This window comes from Myotis yumanensis, unplaced genomic scaffold, assembly GCF_028538775.1.
Source record: "Myotis yumanensis isolate MYYU_CA2020_CCGP unplaced genomic scaffold, mMyoYum1.0.hap1 SCAF_6, whole genome shotgun sequence".
NCBI lineage: Eukaryota > Metazoa > Chordata > Mammalia > Chiroptera > Vespertilionidae > Myotis > Myotis yumanensis.
The window spans coordinates 41147616-41153452 of record NW_027223757.1 but is presented as its reverse complement, the minus strand read 5'-3'; the positions used below and the strand labels follow the sequence as shown (position 1 = coordinate 41153452).

The window sequence follows — 5837 nt, the reverse complement described above, 5'->3', positions numbered from 1 at the left end:
TTGATGTTTCTCTCTCTCTCTCTCCCCCTCTCCCTTTCTCTCTGCAATCAATAAAAAAATTTCTAAAAACTCATTTAAAATTATAATTTGAATAAACAGCAATAAACATAACGTGAAGCAAGCAGAATGACAGTCAAAGTGTGGTAAAATGCAACAGCAACAGAACACATTTTTAGGACACTCAGATGCGGTAAAAATATGAAAAAAAGATTTAAGTAACTGTTTTAGTGTATTTAGACTTTTAAATACACTAAAAGCAAAACTTAAGCCAATGCATTTCATTGAACTCTTCAAGCAAAGAGCGACAGCTAGATTACCTTGATTTGTAGAAAGCTGTCACCTAACACCATTTATTGCAGCAGTTCTCAACCTGTGGGTTGCAACCCCTTTGGGGGTCGAACGGCCCTTTCACAGGGGTCGCCTAAGACCATCAGAAAACACATACTGAATATATAATTACATATTGTTTTTGTTATTAATCACTATGTTTTAATTATGTTCAATTTATAACAATGAAAATACATCCTGCATATCAGATATTTACATTATGATTCATAACAGTAGCAAAATTACAGTTATGAAGTAGCAACGAAAATAATTTTATGGTTGGGGGTCACCACAACATGAGGAACTGTTTTAAAGGGTCGCAGCATTAGGAAGGTTGAGAACCAATGATTTATTGCATGCTTTAATCTTTGTTCACAGCACCATGGATCTGTGTACAGGCTCAAGAGATCAAATGGATTCCTTGCTCCCACCAGGATCTACAGCTAGAGACCCAAGAAGAAAGGCTGTATTGCCAAAGATGGTAAGGTGAACGTATATTTAAAAATAAAATGTTTTCACTAGAAAGCAAATAACTCAAAAAGTTAAGTATGTCAGCTGTTTAAAGAGAACAATTAAGTATGTTAGATGTTTCGAGAGAAAAACTAATCATCTGTTGGTTATTTTCTCTGGTATGTAACAGCCTTAATTCAAAGAAGGATGATAATGTCTAACTGCAATGCTCCAGAATTTGTATAGCCCATAATACATTTTCCCCCTAAAACATTTTGATTAATAATCTTTCACATTCAAAGGCATATAGGTAGAGTGGAAAGAAAATGGGCATTGAAGATAAACAAATAAGGTAACTGGAGAAGTAACTTGGCCTCTGTCCACCTGAATTTCCTCACCTGGAATCACGAACACCTCACAGAATCATTTTAAGAATTGGTGAGCATATTTAAATCAAGCAGCTGACTATTACTATTATATTATACTAGAGGCCTGGTGCACAAAAATTTGTGCACTCAGTGGGGGGGGGGGGGGGGTAGGGTCCCTCAGCCCGGTCTGTGCCCTCTCGCACTCTGGGACCCCTCAGGGGATGACCACCTGCTGGCTTAGGCCCACTCCCTGGGGGATTGGGCCTAAGCTGGCAATCAGACATCCCTCTGGCAGCCCAGCAGCCCTCAGGGGATGTCCACTTGCCAGCGGGGAGCAGACCTAAGCTGCAGTCAGACATCTTTAGCGCTGCTGAGGAGGCAGGAGAGGCTCCCACCATCACTGCTGTACTGGCAGCTGTCAGCCTGGCTTGTGGCTGAGCAGAGCTCCCCCATGTGGGAGCTCACTGACCACCAGAGGGCAGCTCCTGCATTGAGCGTCTGCCCCCTGGTGGTCAGTGTGTGTCATAGTGACCAGACATTCCCAGTCTTTCTGCTGTTAGGGTCAGTTTGCATATTACCCTTTTACTATATAGGATAGAGGCCTGGTGCATGGGTGGGGCCGGCTGGTTTGCCCTGAAGGGTGTCCTGGATCAGGGTGGGGGTCCCGCTTGGGTGCCTGGCCAGCTTGGATGAGGGGATGATGGCTGTTTGCAGTTGGTCACACCCCCTTCAGGGTGGAGGTCCCCACTGGGGTGCCTGGCCAGTCTGGGTGAGGGGCTGAGGGCCGTTTTCAGTCTGGCCTGCGACTGAAGCTCCCAGCCTCTCCTCTTTTTCTTTTTTATTCTGGGATTTATTTACCTTCTATAATTGAAACTCTGTTGCCGTCACTGGCACTCCCATCTCTGAGGACGCGGCTGGCTAAAAGTAGGTATCTGGGGTTTGTTTAGCTTCTATAATTGAAACTTTGTTGCTTTTGGAGCTGTTGCTTTCGGAGCTCAGAGCAGTCCGCAGCAGGCGGGGAACCTTGGCTTCCTCCATCACTGGAGCAAGCAAGCCTCCTGCCCGCTTCAGCTACGTGGCTGCCGACCGCCATCTTTGTTGGCAGTTAATTTGCATATCTCACTGATTAGCCAATGGGAAGCATAGCGGAGGTACCGTTAATTACCCTTATTTCTAATTGTACAAAATCAATAATTTTGTATGTGCAAATATTTACACCTATTTTAAACTAGAGGCCGGTGCACGAAATTTGTGAATGGGAGTGGGAGGGTGTCCCTCAGCCCTGCCTGTGCCCTCTCGCAATCCGGGACCCCTCGGGTAGGTTGCCTAGGCATGGCTGGCGATCAGGGCCTATTGGGCCTTTCCTTCCCCTGGCTGCCAACAACTGGCCCCATCCCGGCCACTGCTTGTCATCTGTGCAGTGCTGCCCCTGCTTCCCCACCACCGGTCACCTCCCTCTGAAGATGACAGGCATGCAGTGTGATCACCTGGATGGCCTGGGCTTCCCTCTGTGGGGTGATCGATCACGGGGGCCCCAGATCGATCGCCCCACAGAGGGAGGCCCTACCCACCCGCCGCAGCACCACCACTCGGGTAGCCTGGGCCTCTCTCTTTGAGGTGATTGATCATGGGGCTCCACGATCGATCGCGTGCACAGGGAGACCCTGCCCACCCTGCTGGGGCTCTGAGATTGATTGATCGCCACGCAGAGGGAGGCCCTACCCACCCGCCGCAGCACCACCACTCGGGTAGCCTGGGCCTCTCTCTTTGAGGTGATTGATCATGGGGCTCCACGATCGATCGCATGCACAGGGAGGCCATGCCCACCCAGCCAGGGCTCCGCAGTTGATCGCCGTCCACAGGGAGACCCTGCCCACCCTGCTGGGGCTCTGAGATTGATCGCCACGCAGAGGGAGGCCCTACCCACCTGACTGCAGCTCCGCAATTGATTGCTGGGCAGAGGGTAGCCTGGGCCTTCCTCTGTGGAGCAATCGCGGGGTGATGGTGGGGCTCCCAGACCCCTGACCAATTGCAATGCACCCACCTTGGCTGACCTGGTGCCAGTGCGTGTCATAGCATGGCCATCCGGAAGGTCATCCGGATGGTCATTCTGCTGTTCAGTCGATGTGCATATTACGCTTTTTTTTATTATAGATACAGAAATAATCTGAGATCGATGGAAACATCAATATGCTCTGATATATTTTGGCTGCCTGGTTTGCTAGCTATCCACCAACAGCTTATATCCCTAGCTTTAATCCGTACTCCCACTGTTCAGAGTACTCATTTTGCAACTGTGTGTTTTCTGCTGAAGGCACCAATTTCTGCCTAGTACTTTCTGTGCTTGTTGGAAGAAGAGGGATTTTTCCAACAACCTCTCTTCCACTAGCCATGGCAAAACATGCAGCCATGATATTTCTTTGAAATGGAAAATCACTCCAAATTCCCTGATATAGAAAGGGGCTCCAGGCAGTGCCCTCGGTGGTCCCAGATCTGTCTCTTGCTTCAACAGTGTTTGGACAGAACAGACCTGGGGATGCCCCTTCTTGCAGCCTCCGACCACTCTCCTGCATCTCATCCAGTGGCCACCTTCATAACCACCTCTGGGACCAGCCAACACACCGGTTTTTTTTTCTACCTTAACTCCTTATTGCTAAACAACCATGAGCTCCCAAATTCGTCGGAATTATTCCACCGAAGTGGAGGCTGCAGTCAATCTGTCAATCGCCTGGCCAACCTGCATCTGTGGGCCTCCTATACCTACCTCTCTCTGGGCTACTATTTTGACCTCGAGAATGTGGCTCTGGAGGGTGTGCCACTTCTGTGAGTTAGCAGAGAAGAAGCGCAAGGGCGCTGAGCATCTCTTAAAGTTGCAAAACAAGCGAGGTGGCCGCATTCTCTTCCAGGACGTGCAGAAACCTTCCCAAAATGACTGGGACAAATCTCAGGATGCCATGGAAGCCATCCTGGCCTTGGAGAAGAACCTGAACCAGGCCCTTTTGGAGCTGTATGTCCTGGGTTCTATCCGTGCAGACCCTCATCTCTGCGACTTCCTGGAGAACCACTTCCTGGATGAGGAGGTGAAACTGATCAAGAAATTGGGCGACCACCTGACTAACATCCACAGGCTGGCCGCCCCCCAGACTGGGCTGGGCGAGTATCTTTTCGAAAGGCTCACTCTCAAGCACAACTAGGAGCCTTTGGAGCCCAGAGGCCTTTCAGAGGCCCCTCTGCATCCCCCTGGCATCTCTGGCTTTTACCTGAGCCTCTTCCTGAAACTACTAGCCATTCTTTTAAACCATCCTGGAGCCCTCTCCCATGCATTGGACCAAATGAAACAATAAAGCTTTTTGTAGAAAAAAAAGTAAAGAAAGGGGCTCCATTTTTAATACTTCACATTAAATGTCACAAAAATATTATATAGATTATCAAAGTATGCCATAGAAAATTAATCTTAATATTCAGAATGACCTTTTGATATAGACAAACCTATAAAAGTTACACTGATTTGTTTAATACCATAATTCATGATATAAAACAGGTCTCCATTATATTCAACATCTTATTTAATAAAAGCCTAATATGCAAATCAACTAAATGGTGGAACAACCCGTCAGGGGGGGGCGGGGCTGGCGCCATCCCCCATCAGCCCATGGGTTGCCTCCCACAGTGAAAGGCTCCCCAGTGGGCCTAAGCCATCAGTCAGACATCCCCCAAAAGCTCTTGGTCTGCAAGAGGGCACAGGCCAGGCTGAGGAACCCCTGAGTGCACAAATTTTTGTGCACCAGGCCTCTAGTTATCTATAAATAGTTATAGTATTAAACTTTTATACATATTTTAAAATAATTTAAGTTTTCCATTTAACTTCTTCTAATAAATAACAAAGACTTTTCAAAAAAGCATGTCAATACATACATAATTTAATTTTATTATATGGGGGACTATTACACATTATAAAATATTAAAAGATTGTTAGAGTGCAACACTAAGAAAAAATTAAAGCTCTTTAAAGAATTAAAGAAATGACTTAGACAACATTAAATGGATATTCCAATGAGAATACCCACATATAAAAACTAATTATTTTAGTCCTTTAATTGTACCTCATTCACTCTTATGAATGAATAATCTGCAAACTATACTAAACAAGTAACATAAGCATCTTTTCCCCTTTGGTCTATCAGTGACAAAAATCCTCCCCAAAAGTTCACACAATCTAAAGAACACGTGACATCCTACTAAGGTACTTGCAGCTGAGAGGTACCAGTGGTTTTTGCTATATGAGTCCTGTCTTCTCTTACAATGCTTGTCTCGAAAAGAAATGCCTGCTCCACTGGCAAAGGACCATGCTATGCTTGTGTGGTTGCCAGAGCATTTCAAAGAGGAGTATGTAGTTACAGGCAAGGTCAAAGAAGGCATGTGCTAATGGTGCCACCCCAGGTTTGTCAGGCATGGACGGTCTGTTGCCTCCACATTAACCAAAAAGGTTCACTTCCATATGGAAGTTAGCAGGTAGGAAGCAGGACTCTGCCTGTTTCATTTTGTTGAGGATGACAGCAGAGGCATCTATCTTGCTTTCAAGGCATCACAGGTAGTAATTCCAGCTTGTTGAGCCCAACCTCATTATGCAGGCCCAGCCCCAATATCCAAAAGAGGGGCCTTTACTATAGAACAGGGGTGGGCAAACTTTTT

At 46.6% G+C, this 5837-nt stretch overlaps 1 pseudogene; it reads left to right on the top strand.

Annotated features, from left to right (window-relative positions):
- The first annotated feature begins 3808 nt into the window (after positions 1-3808).
- LOC139013104 (ferritin light chain pseudogene) lies at positions 3809-4339 on the top strand (annotated as a pseudogene).
- Positions 4340-5837: the final 1498 nt, after the last annotated feature.